Source organism: Coturnix japonica, chromosome 16 (genome assembly GCF_054131305.1).
Source record: "Coturnix japonica strain WE chromosome 16, WE-NBRP24, whole genome shotgun sequence".
Classification (NCBI taxonomy): domain Eukaryota; kingdom Metazoa; phylum Chordata; class Aves; order Galliformes; family Phasianidae; genus Coturnix; species Coturnix japonica.
Genome location: NC_140678.1, coordinates 4,043,908 through 4,064,608, shown reverse-complemented (window position 1 = coordinate 4,064,608; position 20,701 = coordinate 4,043,908). Strand labels below are relative to the sequence as shown.

The 20,701-nt window shown below is 43.9% G+C and overlaps 1 long non-coding RNA gene across 1 annotated transcript in view; it reads right to left on the bottom strand.

The window, feature by feature from the left end:
* Nucleotides 1–4,736: 4,736 nt before the first annotated feature.
* Nucleotides 4,737–20,701, bottom strand: part of LOC146758171 (uncharacterized) — a 30,484-nt gene continuing 14,519 nt past the window's right edge. The window contains exon 3 of the long non-coding RNA XR_014935105.1: nucleotides 4,737–5,506. This is a non-coding gene — a long non-coding RNA (uncharacterized LOC146758171). The remainder of the gene's footprint in view (nucleotides 5,507–20,701) is intronic.

Below are 20,701 nucleotides of genomic sequence, written 5' to 3'. Positions count from 1 at the left end.
GCGTGTGAGGTTCTGAACGACTGGCCTTAATGAGTATCTTCATTATTGCCTCTTGAGGCCCTGCTGCCTGAGGAAGAGGCGGGTGCTCCCCACAGCTGTGTTTGAGGGCACTCTGGTGTGTGCGTTTCAGAAAGGTGAACAGCTCAGCGAGGAGCAGCAGGTGTGTTCCTCACACACGGCACGATGCCCGCAGCACAGCGAGGCCTCGTGTCCGGCTCCTCGTGGCTCTGCTGGAGGCTCCAGGCCTTCCCGGCAGCCTGCACCCCTCAGCGATGCGGCTCAGGCTGAAGCCACGTGTGCAGGCTGAATGCGGGCTGAATGAATGCAGGCTGAGTGCAGGCCATGAGGACAAGATGCTGCGCTTTGGGTGAAGAAGCAGCAGCTCCTCTTCCAGAGGCAGCTGCCACCAGATGTCGGTAGAACAGTGACAGCGGGGAGCGGGGCTCCCTGCAGAGCTGCTCGCAGTGAATCTGGCCTCAGGACAGGAGCTGGTGGATGACTGGTGATATCGAGCATTTGGCGCTGCTTCTCCATTCCTTTTCTGCACGTAAACCTTCCCTCATGCAAAATATGCTCACTGCCTGTGTCTCTGCAAGGCAGCGTGATAAGTATGACACCAGCAATTGCCATGTAGTGAGTCTCCATCACTGAAACTGTGGGTAAAGTCCCTGGTCCCATCTCTGTGTGGTGCTAGTAATACGCCGTACTCTTATCATTATCTTAGTACAGTGTTAGCAACTCATATGTTCCTATAGCACTACTTCTTTTTTTTTTTTTTTTTTTTTTTTTTTTCCATAAATCTTCAGCCCTTGGAATAAGGTAGTAATACGAAAATTCATTTTCCTGATTTTATTTTGATATTTGAAGTGTGTTTTATGCTCTGCTGGCTGCAGAGAAAAATTTAGATGAGATACATGAACCATAAACCCATAAGAAAGAAAAGAAAAACCTGGTGGTTACAATTAATTTTATGTTCTTGTGGCAATCTCTTGATTTGGAGCCAAAAAGAGTAGAGAGAAGGTTGTCACGTGCCTTTAAACTCTGACTTGCTGGTGCTTTTCTCTAATTTGACTGGCAGTAAGGATTATAATATTACATTAAAATCTATAACAAATCTGGACCCTTGGGACTTGTTTGCTTCACACCACTGTTTAACATCCTGGTGTTACCCTCTTTGTGCCTGCAGCTGGTGGTGCCTGCAGGAGGTGACTCAGGGGCAACCTTTGCACTGTGTTGTTACCTGAGTGTGGTGGGGGAAAACCTTATCAGTATGTGAGGGCGAAGTCCTCTCTCTAGTGCGGAAGAAACTGACCACATAGTGAACCAAGACCATCAATGAAAAGACTCAAATGCTTCATGTTTTTTCTTCAGCAGGTCTATCTTCCAGTCAAGCAATCAGTGGCAGAAGCAGAAGAACAGACCAAACAGCCCCAGAGAGAAAGTTCTTGGAAGGTACTTATGGGAGGCAGAAATCAGGGGAAAAAAAGAAAAAAAGAACAAAAAAAAAAAAAGAAGAAGAAAAAAAGAGAGAGATTGTGTGTCTGGTATTAACTCCCAAACCTACTCAAAGAATACTGCAGTCATCCCTCCTTCAGTCAGTGGTGGACTCTGGGACGCAGTGTAAATAGGTCCTTGGACCTGTCACTTGCTGGAATAGCTCCTAGGGACGTTGATCGCTTTGCTTACAAAGGTCGGCTGGTGATGGCTGCCCAAAGTTTGCTCAGGAGGATGAAGAGCCTGCAACATTTCAGTCTGCCCTCTAGCTCCTGACCCATTCTCTGCTCCAAATATTTACAAACCCTGTGGCACAGCTCACATATGAAAGCCGCCAATGCCTCACTTCCCCAAGGGCAGTCTCCAGAGTCTGAGTAAAGACTGCCACATAAATACACAAGAAAAAGAAAGCAGGGGGGTTGTTTGGAGGTGAAGGATGGATATTCTTTACTATTATCACCAGCACCTGCCCTTTCTGAAGAAGGGAACCCTCCCCCAGCTTGCCTTTTCACCAGAGTGCTGAACGTGGCTGTGCTGCGCTTTGTTTGTCTGACATGCTGCAGTGACTGCAGAGTTCCTTTCTCCCCTTTTTCTCTCTCTGCTCTCAAAACAGCCTGCATGGCTGCTAAAAGAGAGGAGAGCTTGGAGCACCATCGAACAGGAGAGCTGACAATCAGGGCTTGGAGACAACACCACCTGCACAATACCCCCCCCCAATTAGCCATTCATTTGTGCTACCTCTGAAATGGGGAGCACAACCCTTGTGCTGGGAGATAAAACAAGAACAGCTTGAATAGCACTGATTTAAATTAGGTCAGGCTAGCTTTTGTGTGGCAGGGACCACACAATAGTAGTCACACGACTGTGGAGGGGAGCAGCATAAAGGAAAAGAGGCCAAGTAAGTGGCACAGATGCTGGGAGTTGGTGGATACTGGGAGATGAGAGGTGGATGTATGTGCGTGATAGCAAAGGGGGAGACACTACAACCAGCGCATGATGTTAATATATAAAAGGACTACGTGGTCAGCAGGGAAGAGAGAGGTCAAATACTGGCTCTGCAAAAAGAAAATATTAGCTATGTCTGCCAGAGTTTGTGAGTACAATCATACATGTCCTTTGAAAATCAGTCTTTCATTGTAACTGGTTATAGGGCATAGCAGTGACAATGATGTTCAAACTCAGCATCCTCTCTGAGCACCAGTGCAAGCCCTGTCCATCAAACAGGATGTAAGGGGGACACAGGTCTTCTCCAGTGCCTTTTTTTCTGAGACACATACTTCTTATACCTCAGGCCCAGAGATACTGCTCTTCCTCTTGTCAAAAATACAGTGAGATGGTAATTTTTCTGAAGCATGCAGCAAGTCAGAGGTATAGGTACAATGAAGCTTCAGAGTCCTGGGCTGCCATCCACAGCAATTTATTTCTCTTAGAAGTTCATTAGAAGTCCACACCCAACTGGAAACCTTGTATGCTATGAAAACCTACACTCAGTTTTTTAACAGTTGGTGGGGTTGGGGAAAAATCAGCAGCTGCTTTGAGATTATTTTTAACCCAGGTTCTCAAAAACATCTGAGAGTGATTCTGAAGATGGTTAATCAGGAGAATTTAAGCACTGGAGACTAGACCTAGATCTCACCCCCGCCCCAGTATCATGAATATTAGCATTGCTTTTATTACAGTAGTTACACAGATATTCGTGTTTATTTGGCAGTGGGAAAAGATGAAAGCAGCATGCTTTCTGCAGCGATAACAGTGTCCTCAGAGCTATCAGTAAGAGCCTGATCTTTTCAGGCCAGTCTGAGCAAACTGTTGTCATGATCTAAATGAGTTTAACCATGTAGGTCCATATCAAAAGAAGTTCAGGTAAGTTTTAGAGCAAGAGTGAGCTCTCAAGCCCTGTGAGTATCCCAAGACAGAAACCTCACTTGCTGATTTGTCTGCTGTGACCCAGGTTAGACTTGCACACTTCGCTATGCTTGGCCAAGGAAATGCTGATAGAAGAAAATATTTGAGTGGAAAAATTGAAAAACATAATCAGCCATTTAATATGGCATTCTTTGGCCTTTTTGAAACAAAAGACAGTATTTCTTAGAAGAAAATGTTGTAAACAAAGGCAAAATTTATGTAAGCAAAACATATATTTTATTACAAAGTCATAATTTTCTTGATGGAATTATAAGCATTTTAATTTCAGCTACTAATAATAAAAAAGAGCCAGAGGACAGGCTATGTCTGCCTCTCAGCGAAAAATAGGGTTACATTTTGAATTAGCAGTTATTCCTATTGTTTATTCACATATTAATGACTTATTTTTAAAAAACAGGAAAATAGATTTGTTATGTGAGCCAACCTCTGGCCCTTAATATCTCATGCAGTTAACAGGTTGATTTAAGTGTACAGCTCCCTGCATACACAGACAGAAGCTAACACTGGAAAGACAGGCTGAAAATAAGCTGTCCTTTTTCAGCTTTAAGTGTAATTAAGCTTTGAAATAGTGCCTGTTGCAGGGAGGTGGCCCTGGAGGCATCAAGCCAAAATGAGACATGTTGCTGAAAGGTACATTCACATTCAGCCAAATGGTCAGAGCTTGATGCGTGAAGCACCAAGTGAAATTATCTATCCAGTGCATGTAGGAAGCCAGTCTGGAGCAACTGTAATAGCCCTAATTTCTCTCGGTACATAAATATATGGGTGTTAGTTTTCAGTGCTTTACTGCTATGCTATTTGGCATATTTTTAGCCTTTTGGTCATGAGAACTTATCAAAGTCCCACTTTGTTTTTCATTTTGTGTTACTTTAGAAATCCTGTCTACACTGAGTGAAGGTGCCCAGATACAAAAGCACCAAAATCTCTATTAGCTGACTAATTCTGCTATCTTACTCTGCCACTTTGCTTGCTACCTTTCCATGTGCATAATGAAATACAGATACAGAAGAATCTCTTATGGAAAATTTAAAGATCCCTGCAGATTTCAAACAAGAGTCCATAAAAATGTAAAAAATAGTGTGCTATATACTCATTGTAGCAGTATGCACATCCATACATGTAAATAACTCAGATCTATGCTTTCAGGTATGCATAGCTAGAGACCATTATTCTCAAGCAATTGGCATGATCTATCATGTTTGTGAGTTGTGATTTTATAACTCCTGGCATTACTGAGATGGATTCTGTAACATGAAATCTTCATTTGAGTCATTCAACTCACCAACAACCCAAAAGCCACTGCAGAAACAAATAAATATATTTTATGAAAGATTCATTTATTCCCTGAGTATTTATTTGCTGTTTTGGGTTGGGGCATTAAAAAAAATAAAAAAATAAAAAAACAAAAAATGTTCTGTTTATTTCTTCTCCTTTTATCAGTTCCAGCTGAGACAGAAGAGGGTGGGAGGAGGGTTTTGTTCTTCTGTAGATAACAGGACGCAGTGTCTGTGCAGCCACGGTGATGAGATCCAGGGTGCTTTCTGGTTTCCAGGCAATTTGCTCCCCACCCCTGGCTCCCAAGTAGAAGTGGGGCACAGAGAGAGAGGGGAGCTTTTGTTTCTCAAGTACTTCAGCTATTGCTACTAATTAAGCAAATAGCTCTAGCATCTTTCACCTCCCAAGCTTAAGGAGCTGGGGTGAGAGGAGAGTCAAGAGTTGCTGCTGCTGCTGCTCACCCTGCTCTTGCTATATGGCTTTTTTATCCTTGCTCTGCCTTATTGGATGACCTACCTCCAACCCTATGACTAAGATTCCCTGGCTGTAGCAGGGAAGAGGTGAGAGAGACCAAGCTCAGCACTAGGCCAGATGGAAACTATCATCCTGCTGTTCAAGGTGTTATCAATTTAATGTTTCCAGCTTCTCAGACATACTGACTAGCAGCAGATTGTTCTTTCCTTCTTCAGACTTCCTGGATGTTATTCTCCTCTCTGTCTGAGATGCCAACAGCTTCTCCAAGTTCTAACAGCATTACCAAAACCTTCCCAGTGTTCCTTTCCACGATGGTCTCCAGTGTTGGCAGGATGTGCTGCAGGAACCAAATGAACAATCAAAAATGAAGTATCAAGCAAATGGTCTTTGTATGGGGTAGTTGCACTTTTTTGGATAAGGTGAACAGGATGCGTAAGGGCAGTTGGTGGCAGATATGAGAGCTGCAAGAAAGTTACACAGCCTCTGTCCAGTTCCATGACAGGGAGCACATGCAGGGAACACACTGCATACATGCAAGATGGATTGCCAATATGAAAAGATGTGGAGAGAGAAAGAAAAAATCAGTTTGGAGAATAGGAGATATCCAGTGGCTCATAGAATTGAGGACCTAGCCATGACTTGTTTCTGCAAGATGCCCAGTCATCAAGGACTGAAGTAGCAGTCGAGGTCATGGCTGCACCCTGGTGCACCCTTATTCCATTGAACATACTTGGGTATCTTCAGCCCAGGATCTCTCAGGGAGGAATTTAAGCCCTCACTCAGGAACAGATGGTTTCCCTCCTGGGCCCCATCTGCCAGGCAACATTTGAGCAGTTGTTCTCTGCAGTGCTGTGCAGAATCTTGTTTACTTTCCCCTTGTGTCAGCAAAGTGAGATGTAGAAAAACTGAGCCCATCTGCTGCAGGCCCAGAAGCAGCCAGGATCTCCAAGGTACAAGAACGTAACCCAAGAGACATCTTGGTGTGGGCCAGGAAATGCGGTGTCAACCAGACCTGATCTAAGGTGGAGTTCAGGTAAGAATGGGGCTGTAGTTGCAAGAGGCCTCAGTATTTCTGGCCAGGCAGAAGGCTAGTAGTTGCTCCAGGAAAGTTCAGTCTTGATGCTCAGGTAACTCTTGTAGATACTCTTGTTGGAAGGAAAGTCAGCACCTGAACTGGAGCTTGCGCTGGACTCTTCTCTCAACTACTTTCAAAGACAAGGTTGGGTAAGCAGAAGAGTTCAGAATAATGGACCATTTGTCCTAGGGCAAAAACAGGATCCATCCACCAGGGCTGTGGAGATGTGTCTCTAGACAGTATTAAGCATAACAAATATAGCAAGAATGACCAGCAGTACCAGCCAAGACTGTTACCGATGAAGGGATTTTGCTCATTCTGATATTGAAGCCCAGAATCAAGGACTGCTGAGAATGTCATGCTTCTATGCACTAGCATGTGTTTCCCAGAGACCCTGGCCCCTGAAGTCAGGCTGGTCAAGTCCTGCTCTCTTAGATAGTCAGGTTAAGCAGTCAGTACTCTAACAGTGCTTGATGAGCAGAGGGTAGGAGCACCGCTTTATCCTTGCCCCTGAGGGTTCCCATCCAAAGAGGCTCCAGCACAGGATGCTGCCTTTGTCAGCTCTGCAGCAATCAACCCGAAGGTAGGAAGTGGAAATTTTTTGGTTGCAGCCACTTAGTTTCATTAGAAGCATCAAAAAAGAAAACAGGCCTCAAGTGAGGCTGTAAGAGGCAGAGATATGCAAGAGGTGAGGGAGAGGAGATTTGCCACTCTGCTTTACTTGTTAGTAAGCAGGTAAGCCTCAGCTAAGGTTTGGAGAAAAGAGGCAGGAAAGAGGGGCAGAGGCAGCCTGAATCTAAGAGTTGTTCACCAGCAACGTTCCAAGTGCCGGCAGGAGATCATACAGCTCTGTAAAACCTGATCTAAATGTTTGTTGTTGTTATTTTTTTTAAGAAGAACAGAAAACAGGCTGAGCAGACATCCCATCCTGCTGCCCAAAGGCTCTTCTTCCTGGCCCTACATCTACATCTACTCTTGAAGAGTTTTGTTTTAATTTCCTTTCATAAACCTTGTGCATTGGAAATGCACAAGTGCTCTGTCCCAGTACTTGAGTATCTGTATCACAGAAAGGAATTTCCTTCAGTCTGAGTCTCCCTTGTTCAACACAGACATGATGCTGTTCAGTAGTAGAATATTAAGGGTTGGAGTCACTACCATAATAATGTATTGATTTCAGAGCAGTGAAGCTCAGTGTAGAGTAGTTAATCCAGCCTTGCTCCATCTCCCTTGTGCCCTAAGAGAATGTGCTGTGTCAGGATAAATGCCTCTGTAGGTACTTCTCACTACTTCTCAAACAAAACAGGAGGCTTTGTTTGCTGGAGTTGGAGATTTGGCAGAAATAGTCATGTTTGGACCACACCTTCGTTCTCCAATGAGCTCTGCTCAAAGCAGAGAAGTTGGACAGGGAGCTCAGTCAGCCAGGAGGTGGAGCAGCTTCCCTCCTCAGCACGGAGCTGAGAAGGGAGAGGAAGCCTGGGCTGCTGGCAGGGCTCTTCTGTTTTATAAAGCAGTTGTAGATTGATTGATTGATTGATTTTTAATGCTATGACCACCGTGGGTTTGAGAGGAAGTGAACAGATCCATAGATCTGTGTTTCAGGAGTGGGGCTGGGAAACTTTGAGAGCTCTCCAGAAACATCTCATTGTAGCTGGTCGGAGTAAATTCTGCCAGTTCCCAGCGATTGCAGGCTGGAGTTCAGAGATGCCTTCCATTTCCTTTCTTCTGCATGGGAAAACTGATGTTCTGGGGTGGAACTCCAGCCAGGCCTGAGCTCACATCACCAGCTGGAAACTGATTCCGATGCAGGTTACACTGGCTTTACTTGGATCCTCCAGGAAACAGACACTCCAAGTATCCCTGCAGCAGCTGCTGACTGGCAGATTTGCTTCTTCCCCAGCATACAGCCCTGTCCCCCGGCCCCCTCTTTTCTCCATCAGCAGAAAGTACTGTTCTGTGCAGAGTTACATTGGAGCTGCGGGCACAAAAAATCTGTTTTGTTTTTGGCTGAACTCTCAGCATCTGTGCCCTGGTGTGGTTGAAGCCTTTTATTTTATTTTATTTTATTTTATTTTATTTTATTTTATTTTATTTTATTTTATTTTATTTTATTTTATTTATTTTATTTTATTTATTTTATTTTATTTTGTTTCAAGAATGGAAACAGTGGATTAATGGACTGCTTGTGGGTAATGTGCAGGGTTTCTCAGAACCAGTGCTATTAGAGCCCGATATCATGTAGGACGTAAATGACAGCACGTGGTGAATAAAGCAGTGGTATAATAGGTTTAAGTAGTCCATTTCCCTTTGGAGTGTTACGGATAACATGCCCAAATGCATACAAGATCATTACCTTAATGAATAAGACTGCTCTCCAGCAGAGCACATACTGCAGCTCAACACAAGGGGTTTATTTTCCATCATTTTCCTCTAAAAAAAGCTTTGGGTGTTTGGGTTGGAATGACGTGCAGGGACAGTAGGATAGAGACAGAGAAGAAGGAAAAAGCAGAAGAGAAGAGATGTGGATGAGAGTAAAGAGAAAGAGAAGTGAAGAAGGGACATGAATAATAAATGCACAGAAAGCATGTTATGATTTGGACCAGTGTGAAGGAAGCACCATAAGAGAAACTCATACATGCACACACGAACAATGCTGAGACTTTGCTTGATTTTGTTTATTGGAAGGGACACATCTTTCTCCGGAAGCATTATTGTCCTCTGCAAGAAGTGAAATACTACAAAACAAACAGAGTTGATGGACCGGTACTCACTGTTCTGTCTCAGATATGCAATGGCCAACGATTGCCGTTTGCCTCTGGCATGTGCAGTCAGTTCAAAATTAGTATCAATTTGTGATAATTCCACCCATGTCTGTGGACTTCTTAGGATTTAGCCTCTGTGGTCAGCACATCCTACTTCTCACTAATTGCCAGCAAATTGTTTTCTGAATTTGCTTCCAGTCAATATAGTGGGATCTGAATTAGACTGCCTTGCTACATGGTAATGTGCACTTTTGACCGAGTTGAAGCCTAATTTTCTCTTCCTTCTGGAATTTCTCTGCAAAAGAGACACTGTGTTCAAATTTGGTATCAAATGATGCTAAATTGACTGCTTGGAATTCACCATATGAGGTGAGTTTCACAGAGGTGTAATTCTGTGAGAGCCTATGTGACAACAGCATGTAATATGAAGCAGAATAAATGAGGAGAATCCTGAAGGACCAGGCTTCCAAAATAATTTACTATTAAGAAAAGCCTAAAATAACATCTGGCAGTAAGTACCGGGAGATGTGTAGGGCAGTGCACAAAGAAAGAACAAGGCTTCTCCAAGCTGTAGTTTTATAGCTTCCAGCAATCTGTGAGAACTGCATGGACATTGCATCCAGACGATTAAGTTTAATTGCCATTGTTAGACCGAACCTCTGTAAACTTGTCTAATACCTTTTGGACATATTTATACTTTCAGTCTACATAATATCTTGTGGCAAATTAGCTTTAAAATTTAATTACATCCTGTGTGAAAAAGCACTTCTTTTTGTCCATTTTAAGGATCCCAGATTTTATCCAAAGATCATGTGATTTTGACTTCTAACTTCTAAAACCACTTCTGGAAAGAGAACATAGGTTCTACTTTTAATGCTTATGAATATATTGCCTTCAGTGTTCTTGTTTGCTATTCAGGTTGTTTTTACTTACTTTATTTTTTCTCTTAACCTAGGCTTACAAGCTGTTCTGGCTCCTGATAGATCCAGTTCTCAAGCTTCTTGTTTACTCAGCTAGCACAAACTTTATTTTTACAATATAATCCTTGCTTCAGCAGCCCAGAGTCTGTTGCTTGAGACATGAACACAAACTCTAGCAAGGACAGGCAAGTTTGTCTGAATGACCTCTTTCTCTTCATTATCTTTGCCGTGGTCTCAGTGTCACAAGTTCAAGTACATGTGCTTGGGGTTTAATACAACATAAAGGCAGAGAGACAGAGACTTCTACATTCTCCCCTGCAGCATGAACGTACTCTGCTGCTGCTGCTTGATTGTGCCTTTTGCAGATACCTCATTAAGGGTACCTTCATTACACATAATCATACCTTTCACATGGTCACACATCTGATTTGAACACAGTGGAGAGATGTCTTATTCCTTGAATAATGAATGCATGCACCAACAATCACAAAATCATAGAATCACCAATGTTGGAAAAGACCTAAAAGATCATCCAGTCCAACCGTTCACCTATTACCAATAGCTCCCACTAAACCATGCCTCTCAACACAACATCCAGTCATTCCTTGAACACCCCCAGGGTCGGTGACTCCACCACCCCCCTGTGCGGTCCATTCCAGTGCTTGACCACCCTTTCTGAGAAGTGATACTTCCCAATGACCAGCTTGAATCTCCCCTGCCACAACTTGAAACCATTCCCTCTGATCCTATCACTAATTACACAAGAGAAGAGGCCGACCCCCAGTTCACTACAACCTCCCTTCAGGAAGTTATAGAGAGCAATGACGTCTCCCCTGAGCCTCCTCTTCTCCAGGCTGAACATTCCCAGCTCCTTCAGCCTCTTTTCATACGGCCTGTGCTCCAGACCCCTCACCAGCTTTGTTGCCCTCCTTAGAACACACTCCAGGGCCTCAATGTCTTTCTTGCTGTGAGGGGCCCAAAACCGGACACAGTGCTCGAGTTGCAGCCTCACCAGCGCCCAGCACAGGGGAACAATCACTTCTCTGCTCTTGCTGGCAACACTGTTTCTGATGCAAGCCAGGATGCCTTTGGCCTTAGCCACCTGCGCACACTGTTGGCTCTTCCAGGCAATTTTCATTCATAGCCTTTTCTACCCTAAGTGGAATTGTATCTTCCAGCTTCTGTTATCTTACACTGTCTCATGTGCAGTTCTGAAAATGCCCCCTCTTGCTTAAGACTTTGAGTTCAGTCTAAATAACATTTCTTCTCTGTCTGATACTCCTGATACCATCAAATGATGGTATCAACCATTACAATGTGGTGTGAAGCTGAGTTCAGAAACAGAAGAACCAGGTCCCTTGAATCTTTCTCTTCCCATCATGTAAATACAGTTTGCTACAGAAAGCCATTTGCAGCTTGTGTTCCTGCAGGTACACGTTCAAGTCTGGAAGATTAAAGATACTGTTTAAGAGTCTCCTGAAAGCAGTTTGGTTTGGAGAGTTAGCAAGGATGCACTCATTATCTTCCTGGGAAAGAAGAGAAAAGCTTTGCATGTTTAAGACATGTTTCTCTCAGTGCTCATGTCCTTCAGCAATGCAAACCATTGTAGAGTGGGGATAAATCAGTGTAGTTCTACAAAAATCAACTGAAAGAAGCTTTCTGCTGCTAAGGATCAGATGTTGAAAGGAAGGTCTCCTGGCACAGTGTTAACAGTTTCTGGAGTCTTGTTGCTGCTAATGCTTACCCCATGGCTACCAAAACTGAAGCAGCATTAACAGCTTTGGGAAGTTACTGTTAGAGCACACAGTGCAGATGTGCACACCCTTCTGATCTTCCTTCGCCATGGTGAAAGGGAGAAGGGAGAAAAAGACTGCTGTAAGATTTCCTGATGTATCTGAAAGACCAGTGTGTAAAACAAGTGTGAGTGTGCATGCATATGCATGGGGCATATCTTCATCTGTTCAGACAAGCAGGAACACTGATAAATAAGCACGTGAAGGTAAGGCTGCAGAAGAGTGTGTGGAGATGCCTGCAAGCAGGCAGTGCAGTGTGTTTATACATGTGCAAGGATGTGCTGAGGGAACTGTGTATGTGGAAGCTGCCAGGCTTGTGTGTAGGCAGCACTCCAGCAGTGTGTAGGGAGAGGGCCTGGGGAGGGAGGGGAGATGGGGCTGCAAAGGAGCTCTGTAGGGCAGGCAGGTCAGCTCCACGCACAGCTTGCTAGGGGATGGGATCTCTGTCCAGAAAGGTCTTTATCATACAATCCACCTTGGGAAAGGGGTGTTAATTGTGTTGCTGAATATGCTTCCATTCGGGGCAGGTGCTCCTTGCACCTTGGGGTGCTCCTTACACCTGGCTGCTCCCCAGTGCTGCTGGCTGGGTGTTGGGCACTCAGGGCTGCAGATCTCCCAGAGCAGCTCTGGCAGGAGCAAGAGTGGTTCCCTTGGAAACCTCTGGATGCCCAGCAACAAGTCTCTGTGGCCGCCATGTGACCAGGTGCATTAATCAGATGAGTTGTACCAAGCAGGTCAGCTGGGGCCAAAGTCCAGATCGCTCCCCCTTCACTTCATTGCTAATTACTGAGCCCTGAGGGCTGCTGTGAGTAGGGGGTGGAAAACAACTCCAAATAATTAAATAAAATGGTGGCCTTTCCCACTGTGTCTTCTAAGTTCATCCCAGACTTTCTCTAAGAGAAAAATCCTTCCAACCCTTTCTCCTACTGAAACAAACCTGACATGCAAATGTCAGGTTGCAGAGTTGAAGAGTCTCACAAGATGGAAAAGACCAGAGAGAATGAATCTCTCAGACACAGTGAGCTTCCAGGTCTCTTTTTGAAATAAAGCCTACATTTCAAGTATATTGTTTGGAAGAGGAACATCTCAGGCTGAAGATAGCTTTAGCCTGATTCAGTAACACCTCATGTTCACATCTCAGATCTCTTTGAAAATCAAGTTTCTGAAGTCACAGCTGGGCTGAAATTGCTGCTGAAATTACTGGTGGGGCAGCACAGCAAGGACTTCAGTCCTGTCCTATAAGGGAAGAGGCTGCTGCTCTCAGGAAAACAGGCAGTGTCTGGACACTTTTTGGCCCCTGTGAGCTCACCACAGCAGCGCAACAGTTGCTGTTCACAGATGAGCACCTGGGAGGTTTGTTCTTCATCATTCCTAGTGGCCCATTTCTTTACCACCCATACTCCGTTTTACACAGACTCAAAGGCAAAAGCTGGAGGAAAATGAAAGATGTTTTTATAGCTGCAGGTTGGGGCCAGGGGATGGCAGCAGTTGGCACACTAAGACTGAACAGAAGTACTTCGATGAGTCCAGATGAGCAAAGGAGGAAATGGAACAAAAAATAAGGGTAGACTGAGGATATACAGCAAGGGTAGTAACAGCTATAAGCACCGCTCTCAGTCCCTTATAATGGTTTTCCTGACCAGTAGAACCTTGAAGGGGAATTAAAGTAGCTATGTTTCAGTATCCTTTTGATATATCTTTTGGAATGATTTAGGCAGGCCTCAGAATTGTTCATAAAATGCCATTCCCAATTTCTGCTCCCATCCTTTTCATTTTCACCAGAATTCTGTTTTCTTTGCCTGGGTAAAGCCAGACCAGAGACTTCCAGGTCTGGTCTTTGAATGTCAGTCTTTCACAGATCCATATTCAAGGCTGTAATGTCTTCTTTTACCCGTATGCCAGTCTACATTCTTCATTTTGTGACTAATGCATAGCAAGGTCATTGGGTACTGCTCAGTCTCCATCTCTTGCTTCAAGGGATCTGCATTTCAGTCTGCCAGTGTATTTACTGATTCACTCAGTATATTCTGCTCAAAGCCATCTTTTACCTTAGGCAACAACAAAAATGTCACAGTGGCTGGTCAGATCCTCGGCTGTAGGCCAGCCAAAGGAGTTGGCCCACAATTCACTAAAGGCTAGGAAAAAAAAAAAAAAACAAAGAAAAAGAAAGAAAGAAAAAAAATTGGAAACAGTGAAGTTGGCTGCATTCTAGCCATACTGTAATTTGAATAGTAATAAATACTATTTAAAAATGGCTCCCTTTCTGTCATCTGCTTTTCCATCTAGAACTTAAGACCCCAGTATTTGCCCACAGAAGACTTTTTCCATCACTTCATAGCAGGCAGCAATTTCTCAACTTCAGATATGAATGTGCCTCTTAAGCGTAACATAGACCAAGCCTTTATACTTGGACTATTTTGATTTCTAGCTAATAAATGTTTTAATCAATGATTTTTTTTTTCTTTTGTCATAATGTGATAATGTATCATGTGTACAGGATATACCAGGAGGCAAAGCTTTACCTCAGTGAACTGACTATTTAGGACAATCTAGGGCAACCAATTAATGCCTGCAACCTGTGTGGTTGCAATCTAAGAAGCACAACACAAATCCATGTCAGATGACACCCTCCAGTCAGCGTCAGACATGTCTGCTCTTGGTATAAGGGCTAGGGAATACATTTCTTGTCACTGCTGAGTCATTTGTCCTTTGGTCCACTCAAGGAAATGACTGTCAGACTGCCTTGCAATAGGAACATGGTTGAATCAAATGGATTCTAGATACTCAGATCTGAGTTTGCAATTGAGCTCTGTGTCTCAGGGAAGAAATGGAGGACTGGTTATTAGTGTAAGCTCAGAAAACAGGATGGTAAAGGCAGACAGGCTAAGGGTGAAACCTGGCTAGTCCATCGGGCTGGAAAATCAGAGGGTACTTGCAACACAAGCTGAGGGACACTATGGTGAGTTGGAAAGATCAGAGCTATGTTGAGATTGGTCCTGGACAATACTGAGCAATTTATGTTCACAGCACAAACTGTATAGGTCAGATTGAAGCATAAGAGAACACTCATTGGCTCTCCTGGCAGGTTCTGCCTGTGCATATGCAAAGCACATCTTGCACGGGGATAGCTTGTTAACACACCTTCCTGCCACTGCCCTGTTTCCAAGGAGTCCAGGCATCTCTGCCCTACTGGGCAGACCTGTTGCTGTCTGCCATCACTTCTCTGGCCGTCCTTTACACGAGGAAGAGACTTTTACACTGAAGTGCAGGCAGCTCTCCATGATGTAATCTGTGCAATCTGTGCATTTGCAAGGAAAAGCAGCCTCCCGTTGGCCAAAGCGAAGAGTCCCCGCCTGGGCGCTCCTCCCGCCGCCCAGCCCTCCCCCTCCGGTGGCTCATAAAATCCCCGAGGTAGAGGCAGGTCAGCTTTCCCAGCCCCCGAGCTCGCAAAGGCGACCCAGGGACAGGTGAACTCCGGCAGGGGCACGGAGAAAGGCTCGGCCGAGGGCGGAGGAGGCTGAGCTAAACCGGGGGTGCTACAGATGCTGGGAGAAGGTGAGGGGCACTCCGGCCACCTGTGGAGCCGGACCAAACTCTGCCAGCGAGCCGGACAGCTCCGCCAGAGGCCGGTTTGGCACCGGGATCTCGGCTAGCGCTTTGGGGACTACAGAGGGATGAATACTCAGGAGAAGGGCAGTCGTGGGGTTGGGCTCCCCCGGTCCTTGCCCTGGGGGCAGCTGGGGAACACTAGCGGGTGGAGCAGGGCTGGGCTGCTTGGCGGGGCCGCGCATCAGCACCACGGACAGGGCCTGCGCTGCGGGCACCGCCTGGCCCGGCTGCTCAGGGCCGAACGGCGCGTGGGGAAGTGCACCGCGCGGTACGGAGCGCCGCCGGGACGGGGTGAGTGCGGTCCAGCAGGGGACAACAGCAAAGGGGGTCGTACGGGACAAGCGAGGCGAGCTGAGAGCGACCCCGTCAGCACTTGTCCCAGGCAGGGGGGGTGTGCCCGTTCCCGGACTAGGTGCCATCTGGGCGGCACACAAATGCTCGACGCCCGCCCAAGTGCACAGAGAAAGGGTCATGTGGGATGCAGGCTACGATCTGCAAAGTTGGGATCTATCTGAGAACCGAGGGCTGTATGCGGAGGAAAGGAGATTGGAATGGGTCAGGATGCGATTTACTGAGTAGCCCTTCCAGGTAAGACACATAAACAGCTTCAGGTTTGGGGCTGGGCAGGGGCTGAAATAATTCAGGAAGCTGAGAATAGCCCTAAGGATATAAATGTAACCTCCACTTTACATTACAGCTGATGTTTTTCATAAAGTATTTAACTTACTCACCTCCCCCTCAAAACAAAATGAAACAAAAGTGGGATCGAATTAAGGAAAGTTTTTCTTTTTAAATTTTGACAGAATTTAGATTAGCTTTTAAATTGTTAATATATGGAACTCTGACTTGGCGCAGAAATTGGAACAAAGCTGAAAGGAAGTATTTTTTCTTGATTAGTTTTACAAAACCACAGGTATCATTTAGAAGGTAAAGATAAAAATGTTAGAAATAAAGTGCTTGAGCAATTTGGAAACAAAGCATTGCATAACATGATGGTCAAATGAAGCGCTTCTTTTATCTCTGTTTTTGGAAACAGAGACTATTCACTAAATGAGTTCCCTCTCAAAATACACTGTTCTCATAAAGAAATTTAAATATTTTGCTAAACAGTCTCAGTAACACAAAATAATCCAGACTCAGACTGTTCCCACTCCTATTTTATACCTGTATTTTTCATAAGTTTCTGAGAGGAAAAGTAAACCAGCTGTCCTCCATTTTAAGGAAATTTCTATTTACTGCTTCTGAAATAGTTTGGGGGGGGGGGGGGGGGGGGAAAGCAAGGAAAAACATCTGAAAAGAGTTGATAATTCATTTAAGGCCTTGAGTATGCACACAGCCTTCAGACATACGCATCGTATGTTTTGAGCAAACCAGTGGAGTAAATGCCTATGAAATGAGAATGGAGAAATATTTTTCTGTTATCTCTCTCTCTCAATTTTTTAGCATCTCCTATCATCTTTGTGTCTGCAAAGTGACTCAATTTGTGATGTTTCTTTGATGCAACATAATGCCAAGGTTGGGTTTTTGTCATGTCCTATCTCTGTTACGGTGTCCATAGAACATCTTTTTCCTTTAAAGTCCAGCTGTAAAATAATGGCAAGAAATAATTTCCTTTATCTCGTACATCAACAGAAGCATGCAAAAAAAACTTGAGTGTAAACCAGAAAATTATATTGCACCAAATACAATTATTGCTTTTTGTGTTTATCTCTGAAACTCTAGAAAAATGCCTGATCAGTTCCAATATTAAGAAAATGCTAGGATAGATGGTATCATATAGATAGAAACCTGTCTCTTCTTGGAGAGATCCAATCACACAGCAGTCACTGAAGAACAAGGAATTCAGGGTGAAATCTGAACTTCGTTTTAATTTGTTAAAATATTTAGCAAAATTTGGAATGAGGAAATCAATCTGCTATGAGATTCTGCCACTGCCTGCTAGAAAGGAAATATTTCACTATAAACTAACACTGTGCAGTTGCTTTCAGATTATTATATTTTTTAATTTAGTTTTGCTACAGGCAATGTCCTCCTTCCTCTTTCCTCCTGCCATCAAAAAAGACCGTATGTCCCAGTCTGTATGCATTCCACAAATATTTGTCTGTGTGTCGCCTGCCACTCCAGTAATGAGCTGCTTTTTCACTGCAGTCATAGCATCTGGTAGGGTTTCAAGCTGTGTGGAGCTGGGAGACTGGGAGGTGCTTGGGAATCTCAGTAGGAAAAAGATCTGCAACAGCTTTTGTGCTTGGATAAACATTTCTAGGAGCTTCTCTCTTTGGCAGAGATGGCAGGCAGACCTGGGCACTCTGCCTGCTCCAGACACCTGCATTTACATGCAATTTTACATTCACTCTTTTTCAACCACTCACAGTCATGCGTAGTAGGTGTGTGTGTGCTAGTGTGCACCAGGGTCCACCACTGCACTGCAACACAAGCATGATTCTAACTAAGCTCATGCTCTCCAGTGAGCAATGTGAGACAGAGCTTGGCTCAACCAAGCATTCAAGCACACACTTCTCTTAAGCACCCACATCCACTCCAGTTCAGCAAACTCTTCAGCAGGACTGACGTATTCCACTGAGCCAAGACTGAATGAGAGCTTAAGGCACAACCCTAAGCACAGAATTTGGCTTTTCCACACACTGAAATCAACTGTGAGATTTGTCTGTTAAGACATTAAATTCAGAACCCCCCCAAGAGCAATCCATTACTAGGGAAGCAGATTAAATACACCACGTAAAGCACTCTAAGATCATAATAAGAACCCAAAGTGCAAAAGGGATGAGAAGCAGGTGACAGAATTGATGTCTGTGTTTTTACAGGCAGGTCTTCCCTCAAAGAGTGCTGTGATCGTTGTGTGTCTTCTAAGTGTTTGTTCAGCTCCTCTTTAAAAGTGAATTCATTTAGAGCCAACTAAGTCCTGTTGGGATTTGTAAAATAAGTTTGGCAAAATCCTTGCTTGAAAATAAGCAGGAGCGGGATTCCAAATTCATTGGGAAATTCTAAGAAGCTCGTCTGTCTTTAGATACTAAAGTATTTTACTATATCTTGTCCTTAGTAAAACAGATGCTGGGATTTTTGTTTATAAAATTACTTAAATTTAAGCATGGCGACAATATAAAGATGGGGAAAAATGCTAGGCAATAGTTAATATGATGTTCAATACTGATATTTGCGTTTGAATACCCTAAGGCTGCTATGGATAACTGGAGCCTTCAGCATTCACTGAGATTAAAAGCAGCTGCCCTCTGAGCAGCTTTGAACCTCCTGGCCACAACTCAGTACTGACAAATCAGGACTGGGCACATGTTATCCTGGCCGCTGTATGATCAGAGAGAATCCAGGCCATGGACTAAAAAAAGCCCAGTTATAGGTTTAAACTTGCAAAAGGAAAAACAAAAAACAAACAAACAAAAAACCCTTGCTACCACACCTTCTTTCAGCAGAGCCTGAAGCGCTCTGATAGTTTGTTACACTACCATGCCATTCACATTTTACAATCATCACACACTCACACCCTGACTCCAGTAGCCCTTGTCTGCAGAGGCCACATGGTTCCTGAGTTTTGACTGTGAGATGTGGCCCCTTCCTGGTGTATGATGAATACAGAGATTTTATGTTTACCCTGTTTATAAACAGCTGTCTGCAGCAGCAGTGAAACAAAGGGTCAGTAACAGGATTTCAGCTCCAGACACCTCTGAGCTTGTAGTGGAGGTCCTAACAAGTGTAGCCATGCAAGGTTTGTTAAATCTGTTGCTGATTAACAAGGGGAGAGGCTGGGTGGGGTTTATTTGCATGGTGGCAGCCGTGTGGACTTTTTAATTCAAGCCTTACAGGTACATTGCCATAGTGAACTGAATGGCTCCATGAGACTATCATCTTTTTGAGGTATGAACGCTTTGTACCATGCTTTTTCAGCACATGTCATGGTCTTTGTGCTCTGGGTTGCTTACAAGTGCAAAGAATGGGTATTTTGTGGTACAGTCTGTGGCTCTGCATATGAACATACAAACAAGCAATGCTTTGCATGTTCCATGTAGCGTCATGCTTCAGGACACGGGAGAATTTTGCCTTTTATTTTAATTTGGAGACTGATTCAGGAATTCTCATAACATAAACCTACAGTAACTTTCACAGTATTGGGCCCCACTTCAGGAAAATACAAACACACTTGCAGAAACTTCAGGACATAACTCCTATGGGAACCAAATAAATGCCTAAAGTTATGTGCCTGACTGACCGAAGTATTCAAAGATATTCCAGTTATATATGCAGAGATCTTTTTATTCTGTGCAGCCTTCCCAAGCCATGTTCAAAACAGAACACCACCTTATGATTTTCAAAAGCATTTAATATTTTCAGGTGCCCAGCATGACATATCCTAATCAGTGTTGCTAAGCACCTGCCTCTCAGACAATTGGTCCCCTTTCAAGGTGTCTCAAGTACAAATAAAAGGAATCCAGAATTGAGAACTTCTTTTGAAAATCTACAGCCATGATGAGCAGCCCAACCACAATAATCCAGGACAGATGGAAACTGCATGGATTTGAGACCCCCGGATGAGAAGCAACAGTCAGTAGCTGACAAGCTGTAAGATGACAATATGCTCCGCCATTAAAGCAGAAAGTAGAGCTTCTCATAAGAAGAAGAAAATTGAAGTTTCTAGGGAGAGCAGTGGCAAATATTTTCAGTAAAACTCATGAAATTATTAATATTGTAGTCTACAGTTCAGTCTAAACAAATCTGCTGTAGCTCTGCATTGCTGGTACAATGTAATGGAGAAAGCAATGGCACAGAGTGATAGAAAACTTCACATAGGTCCTCCCCACTCAGTTAAAACATTGCCATCTGGAAAACAAAGGAGGAGAAAACAAGAAAACAAAGGGTTCCAAAAAAGGCTTTGCATGTTGCATTCAGATCTTGCATGGAATCTAACATAGGCAGTGGGATTTTCTCCTGAGCAAAAAGAGAAAAGGACAGTTCTGACAAAGCTCTGAATTCAGGGTATGCTGTCAGCACACTGAATGTCTAAAGAACTTATCAGTTGTTCATACAAGTTGTTCAGATTTGCTTGGAAATAAGAACTAACTCAATAAAAGGAGTTTGGCTGGTTTTTTGCAAAGCTAATTTTAAACTGATTCATAAAGTAAAATACACTTCCTCCTTCATCTGTAAAAATGAACATTGTGACACTCATTTCACAGGTGTACCCAAAGGCCAAATTAAGTGACATCCATAGAGCTCTGGAGATTCAGGAGCAAATGGAACTAGAAAAAAAGGGAAAGGTTATTATCTTGTCAGGTTCTGAGAGGAACATTATCCATATGTCTTTCCAGACTTAGTTATTGTCTTATTTTCTCCTAGTTTATCTTTTAT